Genomic DNA, 24,279 nt, shown 5'->3' with positions numbered 1-24,279 from the left:
GAGACATATCTCGTCTAAATAACAGTGCGCTCGATTTTGCTTCCAAGGACAAAAAAAAATCATATTATTATCGCGTCTTTCTCCATTGAACACGCGTGCTTTCGTATCCCGCTGAAATGATTAAGGATGTCGTTAAAAATTTCGAAGGAAGAATACATATATATGACGCGTACTCGCAGGTGAAAGCGACACGTGGGAAATCCATCTGATCATTAGTATTCTCTATCGGTGTGCCGTTCGCGGATGCATAGAGTTTATGTTTCATGTGACGTTTGTGATTGCGAGGCAACGTATCGCCAGACGCTTCGTCTGATTTCCCCGGAGATCATGCTGCGCAACACACTTTTTAACAACGAATTATAAACTTTCAGTTGCGAATCGGAATCGCAGAAAAATTTCGATTTTTTTTTTTTTTTCGCGACAACTGCCAGCAATTTCTATTCTTAATGTAAGACTAGACGATTTCTCACTAAATATTCAAAATGAGCTTGTTTTTTATTTCAAAACGGCAAAATTAATACGTTCAATTTTTTTTTTTTTTTATTCAAGAAGATTCAATTCGCGAAAAGTATGTACAGATATAAAAACAATATGAAATAATCAAAAACAATTGTAAACAATTCGACGTAGCAATGATTCATGATTTCATCGCCCCTGCTTTGCTATTTCTCGCTTCTTTAAATTCAATTACAAAGAACACATATTACACTGTACATAGTCACGCATTAACATCAAAGGAAAATGCTACGAAAAAAATTCATATTAACGGAGCGAAATAACTACCGGTTATATTGGGCCCTCTTTTTTATTTACCAGAGATGTTTATTTACATCGTAGATTGGAGAAGGGATCGTTCGCCTCCGAGATGGCTCATTTATAATGACCTAGTGATAGATTCGTTATTATTCGCGCGAATCTGCTATTCTATACACGCCAGGTGACCGTGTAATGGGGAAAAGGGTAATGGCTATTCAGTATGCATTGCTGTCCCTTGGTACGGGGGTAATATCAAGCTCTCAAATACATAATATGTTCCATGCGATGCATACATGTATATATTCCATTTATGCAAGTGTGTGGTTACGCGCGAGTGGACATGCGCGCGCGCACCTGTTTCGTATGTATATGTTACACGTGTATGGGAGGCACGCAAAATGCTTTTTAATCTTACGTACATCGCGATGATGTGCCCGTTTATTCGATAAATCCTTTTGTAAGAGGAAGGCAACCCCGTCTACCGTCAAGCGCGTGTCGATCTACAAAAGATCTTGGCGTAATTCAGAAATAAACAAAATATACATGTTAAGAATATTTTTAAAAGAGAGAGGATAATTTCTCATCCTCGTAGAAAATAAATTTTTAATTACTATTTTATTTAAATAATGCTATTAGAGATACTTAAATGATTGTTTTCTAAAAGTCTATATTTTAAATATTATGTGTCATTAGCATAATCTAATGAGATATAAAGAAAAAAGATCAGTGAAAAAGATTTAGTTTTTACAGAATTCGTAGTTTCGGTAAAGAAAATTGTATCGATAAGAAATTCATAGAAATAAATCGTTTGATAAACCTCAGATAAATAAGCCTTCTTTTATCATTCATTATGAAAAAGTATACTATTATATTATGATAAATAGTGGTTTAATTATCACTATTGTCTTCTTACGCTTTGCGCATATTCGTATATTATTCCATTTGAATACATGCTGACGCGATTCACAAATTTCTAGATTCTTGTCGGCGATGTTTCATGGTTCATAATAGGTCGTACACCGATAAGAATCGAGGCAGAGATAAATCCCGTGCGCGGTCATTCCGTTAAATCCATAGCGATACCCATTGACGGCCTTCCTTTCCCCCTCCCAGGCCCATCCTCTCTCCACCGGTATACATCGGCGCGAACGGGGAGAAACGTATCGGATGAGACAGGCAGATTACCTAATCACGGATAACCCGTAAAGCAATCAAATTCTCCATGGTATCGTTACCAACGTGTTGGTCGTGCATCAGTGTGAGAGATGCCCCGGCATCGAATCGTACGGCAGGGTAACCGTGGACGACGTAGACCAAGGGGTGAGGATGGTAAGGGGAAGGATCGGCTTCGTAGGCCGTTAAATTCGATTTAAACCGTTAATGCGGTATTGTCCGGGTAATGACCGTGCATCCGGCGCCGAGTTTCCTTTTCGATGTCATCTCTCGGCTGCTGCTGTTGCTGCCGCTGCTGCTGCTGCTGCTGACTGTTTCTTTCAGCGAATTAGAGATGCTTCGTTGGCAGTAGCGCAGTTGGCGATCGCGTTTAAAATATGTTGTGCGCGTAAGCACGTGCACAATAATTGTCAATTTGCTTTAACATCGTTTGCGCTTCGTGATTAATGCACGTGAAAATTAATTATCGATTCCTTTTACATATATATATATATAAGCGGTGTGAGTATTCTTTTTTCCGCTTCTATGTCCATTTCCACATTACATGGCTTTCAGAATAAATTAAATATTATATACAAAGCGTTCCAAAACTATAAAGTGTCCTTTTAAGAATATATTCTCTGGTTAATTTGGAGGCAATTTGTTTCGAGCAAAATTGTCAAGATATTAATAATTTCCAAATTATTAAGCGATTAAATTATAAACGAAACTTTGTAGAATTAAAAGATTCACAAAATTACGCTTTCTGTAGTTAATTTTAGAGAATCAAATTTAATAGAATTTTAATTTGGAGTTTGATTACAAATATATGTGATGAAAAAAACTTGCAAAAAATGATCACTTTCCACGACATTTTCGCTAAAATTGTCTCTAAATTAGTCAGGAAAGATCCAATTGTTCTGAAATAACATCTTTTCTTATCAAATAATTTAATAAATTAAAAATTAATTTTGTAAAAATATTTCGCCATTCGTAAATATACCGACTTTTTTGTCAAATTTTGTCAAAAAGATCGATTTCGTGAAAACGGCAATATTTTCAAATTCCATATTTTCCTATTACATATCTAATGAAAACAAGAAATTGGATTGTATCCTCATGCGATAACATTAAGAAATATATAGTTTAAAGATTAAAAGATATCCTTCGCCATTTATTATATATTTTCATCGAGATATATTATAAACGAAAGATTTATTATATACAGTTAGTTATATACCGTTAAAAGGCCATAGCTGGTGATAGCTCCTCGTGTAGTTGAGCGCAAACTTAAAAAAAAAAAATTATGATATATCGCGACGTATTGTATGTGTTTTTGTGCGGTTGCAAATATAGTTCTGGCAACACCCCCTTTTTTCCTTGCGAGGCAGCATACGTGCGAGGATTCTCGGCCACATAAAGCTATGCGCCGACTTCGCGGAGACAACGCAAAATGGTCACTTTTAATCGCCCGTTTATCATCGTGTGCCGTATCGTTTCTCCGTACGGACTTTACGTACTCGCCAAGTTGGCGAGCTTTGCGAATCCTCCGCGAAATCACGATTACGCGATCATATAAATATCATTCTATTATCATGCGAGATAATAAAACCACCGATTTGTGTTACAATTGTAAAAAAAATTAAAGCCCTTCTCTCTCGTATATATTCTGTAACCAAGTTGATTGTTAAAACTATCGTTCCATCGAATCAGTCGAGTCTTTTTAAGGTAGTCTAGCTCAATTGATCTCATTCAGCTCGTCTTCCTTCTTAATTTCCCACTCTCTTATATATTCGCTCTATTCTTTTCTCTACATCTTTTACTTTATTCATTTCTCTACTTTATCTGTCCTCTTAATTGATCCATAACATGTAGCGCCGTATGTTTAACGCATTCGAGCAAATTAACATTTTAATATAAGTTAATCAAGTGTGTAAAATTTTTATTAAATAAATTATCAATATGTATATGTTTTTAGTTACTTTTATCAATTTTTTAAATTTGTCAAAAAATACATAGAAAAGCCAGTTCGTTCAATTATTAGAAGAGTAGGTCTCAATCTACTTAAGAATAAACTTAAAATTGTTTGTAATAAAAAAATTTATTTCTGTGCAATTTAATTACATTAATGATTGCAGTATTTCACACAATATAATTGTGTTCGGATATATCTCTACTCAATTCAGGCACAACCAGTAGTTGTTACGTGCACAGTTAACGAATTGACGCCCGATGCATAAATAATGGCATGACTGAATAATAGGCGCGATCATTCACTTAATGATCTAAGTTAATAAGAGATAAACATTGATACATAGAACAATATCGTGAGATTGTTGATGCAATCTGTTACATGCTCAATGCCGCTTAATGAGCTTAATGCCCCTATGTATACGGGAATCTAAATTCAATTGTACTTATGATGCGGAATTAATGGAACGAGGCTAAGTCAATTAATCAAATTTTATAGTCTCTTCTAAAAATTCTAGATTATTTAATTCTGATTTCATGGATAAAACGTGACATAAATTATTTTGTTTTTCAAAAAAGAGTGCAATTTTTCTGTTACATATTTAATCTAAAGTTTTCAGAAAATCAAATTTGTGATTTAACCAAAATTCTTCCTATTATAAAGACCTTTAACGCATTTCGTCGCTGGCCTTTTCGTGGAAAATACTGGAATCTCAATATGCTTTTATGAAAATAGTTTCAAATTTCGCTCAAATTGTTATACGGTTCCTTTATATTGGCCGTATGAATATTCGCTGCAATTAGAAAAGATGAGCCTCTGCGTTTATAACGAATTATGTAGATATGTTTCGAATCCTAAACGCGTTTTTGAAACGCGATAAGAAACGGCGTGTAAAACGTATGCGGATTGAGAAAGCGAAGAGAGATGGTCATTGCGACAGAAATGGTTAGATCCCTTTAATCACGGGACATACAATACGCGTCACTTTGCAGCGTCACAAATAAATTGTTGGCGTTGAGTGAGGGCGACTAAGTGGTACGGTCATTTTTGTCCGCGTACGTGACTGTATTCTGAGATATTTGACCGTATAAGACCGGGCTCGTAAGTCGCGTCGTAAGTGGACGGAATATCCTCTTCTTCAGTCCGCTACTTCCGCGCGACAGCATTTATTGAAAATTTATCGTTTTATTCTTCGCGGAACTTTATCGACGTTCCGTTTGCCATCATCAATCGACAGTTGTCATACGCGCGCGGATATGGAAGCGTATCAATAGCATTTCTATTCCACGATCATCTATTTGTCATGCAAATATTCACATCTCTCGTTATATTAAGCATCTATAATTAATAAAGTCAAATATTGTGCAACTAAATCCAATATCTTTTTCCAATGACATTTTATGATAAAGGGAAAATATGATTCGATGAAAATAATTTTTACAAATATCCCAAATGTAACAAAATAAATAATGCATATATTCATTAATTTTAAGCAAAATTAAAATATAGGAAAATATTTCCTAATAATCCATCGGCGAATAGAGCTACTGGTATGCAAGGCAGCTTATCCTTGCTACACAGAATCCTCACGCTAGCATAATGAATCCATGCGGCGTATCGGACGCGTTACAGGGTCGCGTATCGTGGGGGGTCAAACGCACGTGCGGATGCTAATACTAAAGCACAAATACACGAGCGTTGCGTTCCCTCGCTTCTCCCGAGGCCCATTGTCGAAAACGACACATTTCGTAATTGGAATGCAGGTTTATATGTTGGAGCAAAGAGAAGCACGTATATACGCACCTGAACGCACGCAATAACACGGATAGATGTGTAAAGGGAAGCGGATAAACAATGAGTAAATACACGATAGATGCTTATATGATGTGCACATATTCGTCATTACATTAAAACAGATTAGTTCGAAAATTGTGACCTATCATTAAACATATTTTGCGTGACAGTTCGTTGGCAAAGAAAAATTCAAAGAAATATATCACGTCATTTGCTTTAAATAAATTAAATTTTGTTTTTAGCTAATAGAGAGAAATAAATTCATGATATAAAGCATTCTTCCTCAGAAAGTTACTTTATTTATTAAAAGTATCTTGAGAGAAAGAGAGAGAGAGAGAGAGAGAGAGAGTAGTTATTTATCGTTGTTTTTATTTCAAAATTAATTATAGTTTTTTTAAAAAATAAAAAAACCAAGAATTTTATAAAAAATTTAATGACATGTGCACAACTTGTTTTTATAATAATAAAATTTCTTCTTTTATACTTTTACATGTATACAAAAGTTATTTTTATTTTCTCTCTAAATTATCGTTATATATTGCAAACCCCTTCTTTAATTATATATGTATTATACGTTGAGCCATACATTGTACAGCCAATACATATGCGTATGGATGAGCGGCGACTCATCGATATAGGAATAGCAAGAAGAGGGATAACAAGAAAGAGAGCTATGATCCAGCAATGTCCGGTATGAGTATGCTCGCGTATAGCTTCCATTACCCCTTGGCTGACAATTAATAATTACCCCATATCGCTGATGATATGCCGGAATGCATTTTGGCCGGTAGAGTTGCGACCTATGGCGACCTTCCCCTCATTTTCCCCACCCCCTTTCCGCCCCCTCTGCCATTCTGGCGGAACTGCAAATCTCTCTCTCTGTTTCTCTCATCTCTCCCTTGCCAACCCTTCTCGCTTATTGCATCCGGTAGGTTGCAGCGGCCTGCAAAGCGCCGCGTGCATCTGGATCTATCGTATCGGTTTGTAGTAACGTTTCGCCGAGCGCCTCCGGACCATTTTGTCCAACCCTCTCTCTCCCCATCCGCAATAACTGGAGGTACATTAATGCAGCCTAGCGAGAAGATAACGCCGCGATGCATCGCCGGCACGATGAGCGAGCAATGCTATCGATCCTATCGAGCGATGCGCGAGAAGTTAATAGCGAGAACATACACGCCGGTAGCGCGGAAGCGACCAGCAATGGCAGCAATAACAGCAGCAGTAACAGCGTCGTATTTTAAAGGCAAGTAGGCAAGGCAACTGATTGCCGAATAGGGGAGACAAAAAGAGGTGAATAGTCAGTCGATCGGTCGCGTACAGCATCCGTTAGCCGCTGGTAGCCGTAGTCAGAACCACATCGCTACATCGTGTATCCCTGGCGGGATACGCGGATTTGCGGTATCGGTAAACGGAATCCCATCTTTCGAGGGAGAATCTGTGTGGCCGTGTGCGTGTGTATATGCGTCGTAATTCACCGGAGGAACAGGATGATCGGGGGAGATGAAATCATCAGTATCTCTACGCCCCTTCGGTGGATCATTAGGTTGAAAGAGATATACGTCATCATTAAAGTTAAATTGATAGCTTCCTATGACGTCGCGCAAACAAATCATATCTGTAAAAAATCTGTTCTTTTGTCACAAATATATGATGAAACAATAAATTCATTTGGAAATAATTTTCAGAGATGCCGTCTGAATAAATTGAAATTGCTTCCTTTGTGTTTTGCAAACCGATATATCTGTAGAAATCCATTTACGCTAAATACAGTATAATAAATGGATCTATTTTATCTATTCTTGATTTTAAATCGTAATGCGCGTAATTTAGACCTCGAATCCTAAAGAAAAGCACCAGCACAAGAAACATAATTGTTGTTTGGCCGCATTTATTAAGATTAATGACTTTGACAATGAGATTCTCCCTTCCTTCCCAGTCTTCCTTTGATAATGAAAACAAATTAGTTTGCGTTGAAATGACAACATCCAAAAAATACAGCATTATTTTTAAGTCATGCTACTCATATGTAACAAACTATATATTTAATTTATATAAGCTTTTTATTAATTCGACAAATCATAGTCGAAATATTATTGAAAAATATTAATAGAAAAAAATCTGAAGAGAGATTGTCTCGATCGAACAATAAAATCAAATTCAGTTGCAGCGTCAGAGAAATTTACGCAAAAGCGGAATAATGGAGCAGAAAGAGAGAGAGAGAGAGAGAGAGAGAGAGAGAGAGAGAAAAGCTCGCAGGATCTCAAATCTTCGGCAATGTGCGGCTCACACATTTGGAATCTGAATGCAGATACATTGTGTATTATCGGTATAGGAGCGTATTCGCGCCCATTCATTTGAGTATGCGAACCGATAATTGAATGAAAAGCGCAATACGATGGTCTGCCGCGTTATCAAATATTTGAAACTAGTATTTTATATGAATAAATCTATTATATACGCGCATACACATATTATTATTTTCAAAATTAACACTACGACGTATCCAACATTACGACCATAGAATTGAGCAAATTTACGAATAATGAATAATAAAGCTTGATTCGAGTCTCACACGCACACATACATATATAATCATTTAATTGAATGAAAAAACTTATTCACGCGCGCACGCGATTAAATATTTAAAATATTGGAAACCTCGCAAATCCCAAGTGGAAAGTAATAAATCCCAACCTACTTCGAGAAGATTATCGGTTATTTAATCAATTAGCCATTGCAATCTCAGTCTTTTTTATCATTTTATTCGAATACGAAAAATGTAATCGATATTTACCCACCATAAAAACTATGTACACAATAATTATCTGAATTTATCAGAGCTGAGGCGCGGATTCATCGAGCGAAAATGCGAAGAGAGAAAAAAAATATGAGACGCGTGCATTGTCGCACATCAAGTTGAATACGTGTGTATCCTGCCCGTTGCAAATGTGCTATCTCTTTTCCCTCCTCGATAAATTTGCGCTCACTCTTTCTCTCTTCCGCGGCGCTCTCCGATATTTATTGTTTTAATTTACCGCGCCTGTGTTTAATTATAGAGAGTTAATTTTAATCGATACGCGCCGTATAACGCTGGTTATATGATTGCACCGATTCTTACCTAAACGTTTTTATTTGTATTTAATCAAAAACAATCAGAAAAGACAACGACAAAGTATGCAAATTGCGTGGAAAAAACAAGACGTATTCCAAGTTTAAAAATTTAAAAGAAGCCTATATCACTAATCGTATTTTATGTTAGTTAATAATAGATATATTTTATGTAGACGTTAACGTGAAAAAAATATTTTTCCTTCAAAATCAGAATATTTCTCAAAAATATTCCCTTAAAAAAAGTAAGTAAGTAAGTCGCGCAATGTAAAGTTAGACATAGTTAGACGATGCTCTGTACGCATCTTCTTGCTTTTTACTGGTCCACGTTCAACGTCTAAAATTGGTGAAGACTGTTCATTAACGGAGACCATGTGACTCCGTGCCAAGAAATGGTCGGTCTTTGTTCGGTGTACTGTCTCCGCTGTCGAGAGTTTAACCAAGCTATAGTGAAAGCACAAGATAAAGAAGAGAAGGGATATAGAAACTCCTCGGGGGAGCTGAAACAAAAATAAAAAAGTAGAAACGGTCGCGCAGCTGCAAAGCGACGATATATATATATATATATATATATATATATATATATATATATATATATAGATCGGGTTAAATATGACTGGTTTATTTCAGTCTAATTAAGCTTTTTGGCATCGTTGCATCTCAGAGTACTGTATTAATCACAATGGACTGACATATTCTTAACGCAAGCGTACTAGCTTTAATTTAATACATCTTTCCGAGTATTTCTTCAATTTTCGTCTAAATACTAAATATCTAATCGTAAAATGTAACTTATTTAAATAGCTCGACCTTAAAAACAAGACACAATTAAAATTTAGATTTGAAATAAAATCTAAAATTTTTATCTTTATATTCATCTAAGATTTAAACTCAAGACAGATTTCTCAGCGAATATTCGAGATTGCGCGTGATGTTGTCAATAAGTTAAATTCGCAATCGCTGCGCAAACTCCTCGCGTGTAAATGAAAGCAAAACAGCTCGGAGGAAAGGCGCGGGAAGTGATGAATTAAAGAAGGCGAGAAGAAAACAGAGAGAAAGAAGTGCGAGAGAATTCACGAATTACACGCGGCAAAGGGTAGCGTGCAAAAGAATGACGCGTAAGCGCCGCGAAATCTAATGAAGGTGAGGACGAGACAAATGGAAAACGGAAAGAGAGACGGAGGGCGCGCGGTAGACACAGATGAAGAAAAAGAGCAAGTGTTGTACAGCACCGAAATAGCCGGACATTCCGTTAACTTGGCTCTCTGCAGCTACTCGAGACGGTGGGGATAAAGGGTTTGAAGAAGGAAAAGCGGCGTTTGCTGCCGTGCTTCTCGCGCCGCCGCGCGCCGGTCCTACCTACCTCGTGTACGAGCGTTTCAATTACGAAATCTTGCGAAATCGTCCGACGATTCTCGCACGATCTTCTACTCGTTATATATCCGTCGTGCTGCTTTGCCATGCCCCTTTCCCCTTTGGTTTCAAATCTCGCCCCCCCCCCTCCCCCTCCCCTTCCTTTTCCCCTTTTCAATCCCCTTTCTCTAATTTTTCTCTCTTTTTTCCTCTTTCTCTTTTAATTTCTTCCTCTCCCTCTCTTTCTTGTTCTTATCATATTGTTTTGGAATATATTAAATAAAAAAGACGCACCTCTCATATTTGTACGATACGAAGCAAGCACATCGGCAGCTAAAAAATTGAAGGCGAGAGCTCTCAGATTGCGGGGTTTCGGTACTCGAATATTTATGTCTCTCTTTACATTCACGCGTGGCCATTAATCGATAATTCTACAGCAACAGCGATATCGCAACGCGATGTTTTGAAACCGCTTATCGATCCATCGAGAGATTGAAAAAGACACAGTTATAAAAAAGATATTTATTATTTTAAACGTGTTTTTTTTTTCTGTCAACATAGTTTTTTATTAAATATACATCCTGATGTAGATATTGATCCGCTTTAATAAATAATTAAAGTTGACACGAGTAGCAACAAAAATGATGAAAATTATTAAATATTTTAAGCGTGTTTCTAGGTCATTGACTCAAATAATTCAAAAACATTTTAAATAAACAAATTGTTGAATTCAAATTTGGTAGAACTTTAACCTGCATATCGGTTATCTCTTTTTAAATTCATCAAGCGTTTAAATCTTAACGAAAATCAGTATGACTTATACCGACGACCTTTCGGACTCTGCAGATGAAATCTTGCTGTTATGAAGCCGGTCGAATAATGGAGTACGATACAGTACTAGTGCGCGCTTAAATTGCCAGACATTGTTTAAGCTTATGACGAATGAGCCTGCGCTTTTCTTCCGTAAAACTGTAATAAAACAAAGGGATATGGTGGAGTCGTAATAATTATAAATCGTTAAAGTGTGCTCGTGTGCATCAAATGGGCTTATCCTACGACTGTTCGACTAAAAGCGTAATTAACAATTTTTCTTTGAAAGTAATAGAGTTCTATTATTGACTCGCATCACGTATTAATGCAAAGAAAAATTTATTTCTTCCTTCCAACAAACTTATTAACTTTATTCAAATAATGAGAAAAGCTTTTATGTGAAATAAAATAAAATTATTATTTTAAAATTGATTAATAATGTGAAATACTATTATTATTCGGTTTTAAATTGTATCACTAGAATATAATGCAATTATATTTTGCAAATCTCTCGCTTCAATCACTAGAATAGACAAATTCTTAAACTGCAGACAGTTTCGAAAATGGTTTGATACAGGCGATATAATTGTACATGTTATCCAGCTGTCGCAGCGCTACGTCAATATCCCGAGTGCACTGCAAACAAAACGATTCGAGATTTGAACGGGATTCACTCTCGTAACGAACGTACGCAAATAAAGATCGTAATTCCTTGCTCGCGGTAGAATTCCGAGCGCGCGCGCAATTTCCTAAAAACAACCGCTGGGCATATGGCTGATGTAGTGATTGTCAGACTGTACATTGGATGTCGATGAAATATCACATTATGTAATTATGTGAGCTATTCTTCGCGTTTATTCCGCGCAGCCAAGTACCTACCCCCGCTCATTTAATTTTGGCTTCGGTGCGTACGATTAGACGCAAAACCCATGTGGAAATTTCAGCAGGAGTAATTCCGGGAATCGAATCGCTTCACTCCATTATGACTTTTTTTCCATTTTATCAATGAGAGGCACCCAAATCGAGTATTCCGTTATCAAGATATGAGCAGACTTGAATATATGAGATCAACGTCTCGTGAAAACACGTACGCAAATAAAAAAACGCTACTTTTTTTTATCAGGCACATCCTATCCTCTCACCTCCTCTTTCTCATTGGAGTTCTATTCATTGAAATAACCCACTGAAAACTGTAATCGGCACAAGTAGCATCCGAATAAAGAGAATATAATGATGTAACCTATATAATTCAATTCTCTTTTCTCTTTCTCTTTCTTTGTCTCTTGTAATTTAGAAATAAATGGCATCGATGAAAATCACTACAACTATGAAGTGTAATTTTTCAGGAAAACTATTCGTATAATTCGTGTTACTTTTTGTTAAAGTTCTTTTTTTTTATTGATTAGTTACAATAGAAACACAACATTGAATATAAAACTATATAGAAATTAGTTTTAGATACAATAATCTTTTGAAATATACTATTTTGATAAAAATAACATTAAAAAGTGATTGCAGGTAAAAATTCTCAAAAATTCAGTTACAATACTTTTCATCGATTCCATCGAAGTATTCTTTCGCGTCAGCTAGATTCGTATATAAAACGGCAAGAGATTGAAGCAATGCTTTCAAAATATGACCAATCAATGCGGAATATATATATATATATATATCCACATTTATATAGGTCGAACAGCAATAGAATAGAACCAATTAACTTAATTGGAAGATAAATTTCAACAGAATATACATAATATAATATTATATATTTTAATTATACACAGCGAAAACAAATATTTTCTTCCACGAAAACACTTATGATAATAAATTTCGCGTAAAGTTTATTGCTTCTGTTTTTAATTCTTAACTGAATGACGTGAATAAAATGGACACAACACTGATGATGAGAGATATTTTACATAGATTCTTATATTTTATTTATTTTTTCAAATGGTTTTTTTGAAATTACAAAATTAATCGCTTTTATAAGTTATCAAAGATATTCAAAAAAAAAATAAGAAAAAATAATTATTTCATTGTAAAATTCTAATTCCTTTAATTATTTATTAATTTATCATATAGACGGAAACTAAAGAATAAAACTCAAGTTTTGTGATTTAAGAAATTTTAGATATTTAAAGATCAATATCAGCTGTGTAAAAATGTATATCTCTCTGGAAATGTAAATTATTAACATCTCTATACAAGTATAAACTTGGTCATTTCTGTGTATATTAATATAGCATGTTTTCAAGAATACAATTTTGAGGAATCATATTTTCAACGCTAGAAATAAAAAAGAATGTAAATAAATATCCAATAATTACATTTCTAACACTAATCACGTTTCTACTAATGTAAATAAATGTTGGAGCCATTTTTATTTACCCGATAAAATCTCCGCCGTAATTAATATGACCTGTCTCTCACAATAATTTTTAATTCCTGTCTCTGCGATAGAGAAAAAATATAGGTCAACTGAGTCATCAATATGCGTCTCAGTTCAACTTCTCGACCGAGTTCGATCAAAATCGCGATCGGTTTTCATATATAAAATCACGAGATATCAAATCGGCCAACGAAAACGCCAGAGAATCTTCAGCTCTTCAACTCGAGACGATTCCGAGATCGAAGTTTCCTGGCTGTGTAAGCAGAGCCGTATTTCTAGCGCTTTCTGAAAGAAAGTCCGGCTGCGGGGGTGATTGGTGGACGACGAGCCAGGATTGAGGGTAGCGCTGCGGTACGAGGGCGAATAACAATGGCCACATCCGTGTATGCGTTTCCGGTCGGTGAGCACCTTCCGGTTGTGAATTACGCGGATGAATAAATAGAGTGGAGACTTAGGTATTCCTGGCCATGGAGAATATTATGAACGACCAGGTACGCGCAGGCGTATACATATAAGCTCGTTTAATGAAATTAAAATGAACGGCAAAGGAAGGATTAGCTTCTGCTATACGACGGTCAAAATCCACGGCGCGGAGATGAGAAACTGCCGGGAAACGTTATGCGAGTAAAAGGCGAGAAAGGAAACTTTCTGCAAGAACTAGCTTCTCACTCTACGAGTCCATTACGATGAAATTAAAATTTGCTTTGACCCTAAAAAAAAATAACAGATCGCGTTATTTACTGCGAGAATATAATACACATGCTGCATACATATATAATAATTTCTAAGATAATCTCATTCCTCCTTTTGCGTAACTGACAAGTAACTGCCACATCTCATTATGTTGCATTGCAATAGAAAATAGTATTGTAGCAATTTTTTCGTCCAATGAAAAATTACGATAAAATTGTATTACGAGCCATGACCCTCTGACGAAGGAATTCAAGCGGATAATACAATTCCACCGAGGAAAGTCAACGATCATTTCTTTGAAATATCAGAACAATAATTCAAACATAACAAACGGCCGAATAGCCAAGACGTTGCTCTGCGTGCGCTCACGAACTCTGCTGCATATTTTACGAATCACCAGCTGCGCAAACTCGTGCAATCTCTACGCAGCAATTTCGGTTTATAAAAATATATTCGCGTAGAGAAGCGGATATCCTCTTAGCTGCAGTTGTATAAAAATCTTTTTTGCCAAAAAGAACGAGATGGAAAAAAAATAAAAATAAGATGCTATAAGATTAATTACGCGATTTACAAATTCAGTTAATTTCAGAAGTAAAAACTATTTTTTTTTTAATAATTTATTAAAAAAATAGAAAAAGACAATATGTTTCGGATCGCGCACATACATATAACACAATTACTTTAATCTAAAATATCAATTTTTTTAACGCATTCTTTATTTTCTGATATAAACTTTTCGATCGATATAAGATGGGAAAACTAAAAAAAAAAAGAAAAAAAAAACAAGAAACTACATCCTTTTCTCTTAGCATGCAGTTATTTGAGAAAAAAGAGAGGATTAAGAATTTTTTTTATAAATATTATCCTGTAATAATTTTTCGATATATGAAAAAACTTCCAAATTTGCGCGAAAACACAATGCGACGTAAAAGATTTGCGCGAAAAAAGGGGAAAGTTTTCGAATACATGAAAAAAAAGAAGTAAAAAGCAAACGGGTATTCTTGTGACACGAAACGACGAGAAAACGACGAGAAAAAAGATTACTATAGCTGGATTAATTGTGTTGAGGGTGTGCGCGCTATGCACACTAAGCGGCTACGCGGCAAGACTAATTATTCTAATGGGCTACAGTGTTTGTATTTACCGTGTAAATGGTGCATTCAAAGGATAGGATAGGTACTGGCCTCTGTGGACGCTTGAGTGCGCATCCGTGTCCTCCTCCGCGAGAGGCAAAACCGTAACACACATTGCGCCGATCGGTCCATCGAGATTGATGAGATATCGATAATGTCGATACGAAGAAAGTGTACGTGAATTTCACCATTTCTCCATGACCTTACATTGTTATTGCTTTTCCCCCCCATTGTCATTCAATAAAATAAAATATATATTAAAAGTATAGCATATTTAAGATATATATAAAGGAATTTTTAAGGACGTAAGTATCTGTCACAGATATATACATAAGCATATTTGGATTGTCATATATTTAAGATAAAAAAAAATATGTGACAACTTTTCAAAACTCTACAAGACAGCAAATTTGAACTAGCCATATATTTCTTTTACGATTGACGATAGAGAAAAATAATAAAAGAAAGAGTCCTCCAACTTTAACAGCACGCAAATAAAATTGTCGCAGCAATTGATACTGTTTTTAATTATTTACTATTTCTCTTCACCGCTATTGATACATCAATTTGATAATTGGTGGATCACTCATTTTTAACATTTATCGTGATTGGTGATACACACATGACAATTCATAATAAAGATGGGGAAGCTGTGCAATCGCAACCATGGATTTCCAACGACGAATTCTATTCATCCGTATCGAGGATTCGGCTTTTCACGGAACGATTGCACCGATCGATTTACACGCATCCTTTACCTCCCTCCTCGATCTGCGAATGCAGATAAGGTTTACCGCGACATCGCGGGACGCGACTCGATAGTGGATGTCGTCGACGACGTAACGGTGGTGGAACTTTAATTCGCGTTTTCGGATTTCCAATATCGTAAAGCGGCGAAAGAAGACGACGAGTAATACATGACGGTCGATAAGGATAAGTTCCTCTCGACAGGCGCGACGGAGAACATCGTAGAGCAAAGGACGCGATTGGGAGGGGGAGGGAAGAGGGAACGGATCGAAAGGGGTTATTTCGTTCACTGCCGCTTGCGCCACGTGTATTATCATATTTATAACCCGGTCGACCCGTAGAGACGTGAAAAAGCTAGGGAATGGACTTGGCGCGGCAGACGACTGAACCCGTCCAATGTGACGCGCCCAAGGATATCACGCTGGAATCGAGTGCAAATCGCGGATATGTTAATGAGATGTACTGTCGCTGATAAAAACACCTTTCCACATGATAGGGAAGAGCGAGTCATGAACGACATTGGAAAATATGATAGTCCTGAAATAAATCGCCAAACTTTGCGAGCTTGTTTCGCTCACCGTACTCTCGATCATATAGATCCGAAAATTCTTCTCTTTCAAGTTATAAACCCTTCTCCTTTGCGGTGTAAAGTTTCGCAAAAATATCTAGCAAGATTAGAAATGCAAATACCATTATCATTTTATTTCTGTTGGCAATAAATACTTGTTGTGATTCACCAGCTCATGTCAGTTTGATATTTATATTATATTATGGAGTAATAAATCTGTGATGATAAAGTAAATTTTTTTATGATTTTTTTAAATTTAAAAATTAATGAAATGTCAATAAATATCGTGGAAGAAAATCATGTTCAACATTTTCTTTAGAAAGCGCGCAATATTCATTCTAAAGTCAAACCCATAATTATATGATTTTTCCTCATGATATAATGAATAGAATATACGCATAAAAATTAGCTATTTTTATTTCAGAGACGTACTGTGTAATCAGGAAATTATGAATGAAAATTTTATGTTGTAATAAAAGAGATGAATCTAAAAACCGTAAAACAGTTCTAATGATCTTTTGATTATTATTAAGTGCACATACTTGCTATTCTTTAATCATTTCGCGACAATTGTTCATTTTATCATTAAAATATTAATTTGTCATGCATATCTGCTCAATTATCTTGATTATCTCTTATATATCCTCTTTATTATTTCTTTATATTATTGACTTTACATGTTTTGTGTGAAACATTATATAACGTAGCGAATAAAAATAACGCGAGTAATTAGACCGTCAAAAGTAAAGTGTAGAGTATGAAGAGGATGAAGAATAATAGAGTATATTTTTTTTTGAAGATTTAACTTTTCGGCACATGCTGAATTTTACATAAATATTTTAGAGAAGAGTTTTACTTTTCTGAAATGAGGGTAAACGACAAGGGCTAAACTCATTCCGCTTACGAGACCCTCCACCATGGGGATGGAGGGTATAACATTTTCTAGGAAGGGAAAGATCCCTTTTGTCGGTATACATAAGATATATATATATATCTGTTCGTCCCTGGAGGCGAATAGAAGATTAATCAGAAAATAATTTTTGTTAATAAAGAGCAAGAAAACGAACATTGCGCGTAAATTATGTGTCCAGATTGTTCATTCTGTCCTTTCAAGAATCTACGACATTTTTAAAACGCATTTTCTTGTACGCGCATAAAAAAAGAGATTGTTTAAAGCACCATTTGTTTAAAGTAAAGTACTACTTTCAGAAACATCTTTTTATTTTACGGAGAGAACAAACAAGAGATTACATGATGATTTAATGTAGTTTCTTCTGTTTTTGAAAATTATGACAAATGTGTCCGAACGTGTTCTCTGATATAAATGTACTTTAAAGGATATATTTTTTGTCATTGTCAGTCGTTTGTTTTATCGCATTATAATGACGCATGCATATCGCGTCTAGAGTAATCGTGTTAAAAATTGGCGGCTGTGACGGAACCGTTTTAAAAGATTAAAACGCAACGCGTCGTCTAAAACGTATTGTGGAATTTTCTTCGGAGTTTCGACCCGCGAAACTTAGATCTTCCGCAATGCAGTTCCGCTACTTTCCGCGCTTACCCACCCCTCTCAATCTCTCTCTCTCTCTCTCTCTCTCTCTCTCCCTCTCTCTCTCTCTCTCTCTCTCTCTCTCTCTCTCTCTCTCTCTCTCTCTCTCTCTCTCTCTCTCTCTCTCTCTCTCTCCGGTTCTCGGATTCTGTTATTCCGGGAGTAACGGACGCTCGACGAATTTACTGATTTTCACTCCTAGCACGAAGTCCGACGTCTGCTGCGTAACGAGGAGTCAAGCTCTTTCGAGTAGAAGACCATCGAACTGGCCGTCGCCAAAAAGGTCGCAAAGCGAGTAACGTTAGGTGACTGTAGGGTAACGGAAGATGAGAGGAGAAGGAGAGGAGGAGAAGGTATAGAGGTAGGATGGAAAGGACTCTAACTTCCTAACCGAATTGTTAACTCGGCAGCAGTCGGACAGGAGCAAACTTGCCCGTTAACTTCTTGTCGAGGCGAGCGAACGAGCGAGGCGGACGGTCGCGAAACGAAAGAGGAGAACGTACGGCGAAGGGGAGAGGAAAAAAAGAGAGGAGAATCCCCGCGAAGAAGGCTGATTTAGTAAACATAATTTGAATATCTGATTGCTGCCGGTTTTAAATTTCGTTGTATCTTCTCGCGCTATGTGACGCAAACGTCTTAACCCGTCTTCGCGTCTTCTGTCATTTCCTCTCCTTCTTTTTCTTTCTTTTTATTTTTTTGTCTATTTCTCCTCGCCTTATACTTTGTATCTCTCGCTGAATATTCGCTCGTGAGAAAGCGGACGATAGAAAACGGTGGAAATCGAGCTACCGTCTTTTTTTCGCTCTCTCTCTTGTCGCTAGAAAACTTGAAATTATTTAGATTTTATAACACAATAGCGAACTTTATGAGATGGGCTCTCTCCCCTCCCCTCGCTCCCCTATATACCCGTATTTCCATAAGAATTTAATAATACCGCAACACAGCGCGCAATTAATGTACTTTTTTGCCTTGTTAGAGAACAGGTATTGCGAGAAAGAGACGGCAATTCTCAAAGGAAGGCGTTCTCTCTTCGCTACGACGTAATAAGAATTATATCCTCGGCCGGCACAATATCTCGGACGACGCTTCTGATGCAGATTGGCAGAAACGTACAATCGCGGCTTTTGTCGTCGTCGTCGACTTACCCTCTCGACAAATCCACTTGAACCGGCAGCAATCATGATCTGAAAACGATTCCGCCCGTATACTTGCAAATATGAAAGAAATTTCCAAGTTTCTCATTTTCACCGAAATATCTCTCGATTCGCAAATGCGGCAAATCGTCCACGTAAAACAAATTACGTCACGAATGTCACGATATACCGGAATAGGATAAGGTGTGCTTTCAAAAATTATTAGCGCTTCTATATTTCAGTACTTTTATCCCTCTATATCATCTGCACAATTACCTCACAAAAAGTTTTGAGATACTTATGTATGATTAATCGTATTTAACTTTGAATTGTACAAAATCGTATAGCAAAATAGATGCCCCATTATTTTAACACCTTTAAGTTAATAACGCTGCGCACAATTGCTCGTGTCTTAAGCTCGACCGTGGAACATTCCAAAGCCAATAAATCGCCGCACACCTCTCAAAGGCCAGATTTGTAATCCCCCTACGGACTTCTCGGTCGCCCAGTATCACCCTCTAACCGCGTAGCTATAGAGGCTCTCTGCCTTTCCAGTAGATTCAGAAACCGGTTGCGGCAATCTCAAATATTAATGGCCCACGTACACCCACGACTACTGTCTTAATGTCTTTTTCTTTCAAGGCAATCCTAAAAGTTCGGACAAAAAGTGAAGAGAAGAAAGGTCTTCGAAGAATATGAAGGGAATAGTTACTGTTGTTGGCCAAAATAGATCGCGAGGGACAGAAGATGGTTCATCTCATATGTATAACAAGAAACAAAAAAAATATCTATATATAAAATCGTGCATAAAAAAACATATGGTTGACAGTTGAGACGTCGACAAATTAAACTATGATTATCCGTTCACAATTCTGTTCGACAAGTGCAAAAAGTTACTTGATGAAAACAAAGAAACAAGTATATAATTAAGATATTTACAAGAGGTGCAGAAATATAGATTGCATGCGATGCACGCCGTGATAAGGTGATCATATGAAAGTTGTCGATAGTTGTCGAGAGAGAGTCGAGATATTCGGGAGAAGAGAGAACGCTTTCCTTCAACACGTACGCACAGCTGGAGTGCGAGAGAAGAAAAAAAAAAAAAGATACAGGAAGGCAGAGGCGGTGAAGGTGCGAAGTTGATTCGAGGCGGGGAGTCGAGCGAAAGAGAGGATGAGAGAGCTTCGAGTATTTCGCCAACTTGGTAAGCCGAGTCGAGATCGCTCACGCGAGGATTTCTTCTTGAGAAACATGCTCTCCTCTTTCCTCATCTTACACTCTTCCCTTTTCTTTCTCCCACGCCCGTTTTCTTTCTTCATCGCTCTTTCATGGCGCTCTGGCTCCGTCTGCTTCGCTACATCGCGGGACCAAATCTTTCACGAATAGATTAGAAGGTACGGAATATCGAAGAGTTCGGAATGTCAACTACAGCTATAATAATGTGTATACGCATTTTTGCTGTAATTCATAAAAAAAGAAAGAGATGAAAAAAGAGAGAATATGGAATATCAAAGTGTTAATATTTCATACAATGTATACATCTACACAGAGACATTTTGGATTTATTGTACATTTAATAAATAAAAAATTATATAATTTTATTTATCAAAATTTATAATAAATATTATAATCAAATTTCTCCGTCAAATATATTGAAAAATATATCTGCATAAATCACACATTTTACTGCGAGAAAGATTTTCAAATATGTACAAAAAAATAGTCTTAAAAAAAAAATAAAGAAAGTTCTAATATATATGACTAAAAAAAAAATTAAAAAAAAAGATCGCATTTATATACCAAGAATATAAATTACACGAGTACCCCTGTCTCTTTTGCACTCTGTTTCTTCTCTCGCAAGTCTTCTCTCTCGCGCACGCACAAAACGTATCCGCGAATAGATACCTACCCAAGGGATGTAGGAAGATAAGAAGAGGGTCGAAAAAGAACGTCCAATGACTGAACCATGATCAAAGATAATTTCCGATCAAAGATTAAGGATTACTCCCGTGAGTCACGTGGCCCGTCTAGAAATCAAAGTCTGCCGAAATATAAAATGCATGAAGCGAGAATCCCAGGGGTGCGCAGAACATGAAGACCTCTCTGTCTCTCTCTCTCTCTGTTTATAAGTGTACACGAGCATGTGTATGTTCAGAAACGACTACCACTCAAAGACCCCCCCCCCATCCCCCCATTTAAAGGCAGATGGCATACGATCGCGCGTAGGCGACGCACGTGCGCGTGCATCTTGTGCATATATATCGCACAATATCGTAACGATAAAATATAAATAACAATAAAAAGACGGCATAAAGATGAAAAATATTCTCTGAATTGCACATTATCATTAAAGTGTCATAGCGCTTGCAAAGGTTTTCTGCGCTTCTTTCCTTTTACGATTTAAGTTTGTTCTCAAAAAAATTATCAAAACATTACTACAATTTCTAAATTTTAAGCAATTGAGAATCTTCCCATTTTTATGAAATAATAAGCTTGAAAAGGTAAATTGCAAATCGATAACAAGACTTTATTCTTCTTCAATTTCAAGTGCACTTGAACAGAATTTCAATTTGAATACGATTGTGTTAGCGCGCACACGTGCGTTAATAATTCATTATAAAATATAGCTAGATCGCGAACACGTGTTAAATATAAACGTATTGAATCTCGAAATCGAAAGAAACGAGAGGCAGTTTTTTTCTTTCCTCGTTTATTATATTATTTACTATAACCGCAATTATCTACGCTATACGAAGGGATGAGCTCTCTTGCGAGGTCGAACAATTGGTTGAAATGTATGGAAATTGTTGGTATTTTCGACACGTATAGTGCATATACCTCGTGCGGACATTAGATATTAGATTTAGCGCTCTTACAACTGTCGCCGTACATAATTAGGGGTGGGCTTCCCCCATCGAAACAGATGGCAACCCTTAGGCTACGAGATAATTTCGCGGGGAACAGTTGGGAAACTGGCAAAGCCCCTCTGATACAGAAAAGAGAAGAAAGAGAAAGAGTAAGAGAGGAGAGAAAAATGGAAAGAGGAAAGGGATGGGAAGGGGGAGAGAAAAGACAAATGTCTCCCAGAAATAGAGGAGCGCGCAGCGACGATAAACGATTCTGCAAACGGGAACGCGTGCGGAAAAGGCCAATACGCGATATTCGATTGGATCGTTAGCAAAATTTCTTCGATAATTCATCGAAATTAGATAAGCGACGGCCAAGTGGATACGAGGACCGTACATCGAGTGTATTACGCATTAAACGTAACGATGGCGAGGCAATTGGCAGTAAGCGACTAAAGTGGTTTTATTAGTCGTTCGCTGCGATCAGATACGAGGACAATGAGGGGACCCTCCGTATTCTCGATCGTGTGACCCTGTCTATCTGTCTCTATCCGACGCGCGTGGAGCACAGCTATCTAAGAGATTACGCTCACAGGCAGAGTAACACGAGAATTGAATGACCACTGTATAAAATTCTCGTCCGCCGCGACCACCAGCCATGGACGATAATGGCCACTCACCGTCCCGATTTCAGGATCGACAACAATCTGTGCGGCTCGTACATTCGTAAAGGCAATTGGATTTGAAAGTCACCGCGTTATTCACTACAGCTTAATGCGTGGACATTATTTTGGATAATAATCCGCAACTGACCGAACAATTTTTTTCAGAAATTTTATCTTAAAAAAAAAAAAATATATATATAGAGAGATTTATATAAATTATCATGCAACAAAAAAATTTGCTATTGATATTCTCTTAAATGCAAAGAGTTTTTAGTAAAATCTAGTACAACTTGTAGTTTCCAACGAGACGCAAATAAGATATCTAACGCGCAACATTCAAAATATAACGTTCGTGTACCTGAAATTACATGATATATTTTGTGTAATGTTAATGTATATAGTTACACACGCGATAATATATTTCTGACATAAATGCTCGTATAGAGAAGCGGAACGTAAAAGAAAAAAAGAAAAAAAAAAAACGTGTTTTCGTGCACGCTATGAGGCGTGTAGCGTGATGTAAACGACACCGGCACAGAGAGAAAAAGAGAAAGAGAAGAGAGAGAGGCATTAATTTGCATCTGCTTTCGTACTCCGCCACTTCCGAAAATTTTATTCGTTCCCGTCGTTTAATTGCGGTATACGCAAAATAATGGAGCGTTGAGGATAGGGGAGAAGGAGGGGAGGGGAGTAAAAGACGAGTTGCGCGCGGAAAGAAAAGTGTGCCGGGGCGCCGAGAGCTTAATACCCGTGTAAGTAGTAGCCACTGCATTACAGTGAGAGATTCATTTGCATGCACTTTTACATCCTTCCGTCCTCAAAAAATATTTATCGCCCGAGGTTTCGCCGTGACGTCCCGCTTATGAATTATGCATGTGGAGTACGCGCACTGAGAACGTAGCTCATTCCTAGCGCAATTTCGCCATTGAAGCGTAATTTCAGGAAGCTCGGTATTAGAATCCCTCGAGCAGCTTTTTCGTGATAGCGCTTACGAGGGAGAGAACGAAAAGACGTGTCATTCGGAACGCGCGACGATCATCATCTCAATTGCTCAAAGAGAAGACGAGTACATAATGCGTATATATTAACTTTATGCCACCTTATGTGTGTATATGAATATATATGATGTTTTCTACATTGTGTTATGCGTAATATCGTATGCGTAATTTTAAAATGGACTTTCTTTCGTCGACTCAATAACATAATAAATGATTTTATCTCAATTTACGGATAAACTTTATAAAAAATTATGTTGTTGATATTTTTTTATAGTTTATTATATTACGTTTTTAGGGAGAGATTTGTAACAAATTAGATTCATAAAAAAATAATGGAGCAACAACGTTTTAAATTAGTACTATTAATACTACATACCATATATGTATATTGAATGAAATATTATATTATATAAAGAGTTTCTCCTATTCGCCTTTTCCACATATTTTATTATGAAAGATTTCAATAAATACTAAAAATTATATATAAATTCCTAAAGAATCAATGTTTAAAGGCATATTTTGCTCACATCGATCTCACTCAGCGTAAATTAGATAATTCGTCGCATGTAATGTAGCAATGCTATAACATGTCGATACCATTGTCAGCATCAGA

The 24,279-nt window shown here is 36.7% G+C and overlaps 1 protein-coding gene across 2 annotated transcripts in view; it reads right to left on the bottom strand.

The window, feature by feature from the left end:
- The window catches only part of LOC126857012 (lachesin-like), a 194,548-nt gene that overhangs the window by 128,999 nt on the left and 41,270 nt on the right, over positions 1 to 24,279 (bottom strand). The gene's annotated exons all lie outside the window — the stretch shown is intronic.

This window comes from Cataglyphis hispanica, chromosome 20 (genome assembly GCF_021464435.1).
Source record: "Cataglyphis hispanica isolate Lineage 1 chromosome 20, ULB_Chis1_1.0, whole genome shotgun sequence".
Classification (NCBI taxonomy): domain Eukaryota; kingdom Metazoa; phylum Arthropoda; class Insecta; order Hymenoptera; family Formicidae; genus Cataglyphis; species Cataglyphis hispanica.
The sequence above is the reverse complement of the archived record's forward strand: the minus strand, read 5'-3'. Positions and strand labels throughout refer to the sequence as shown.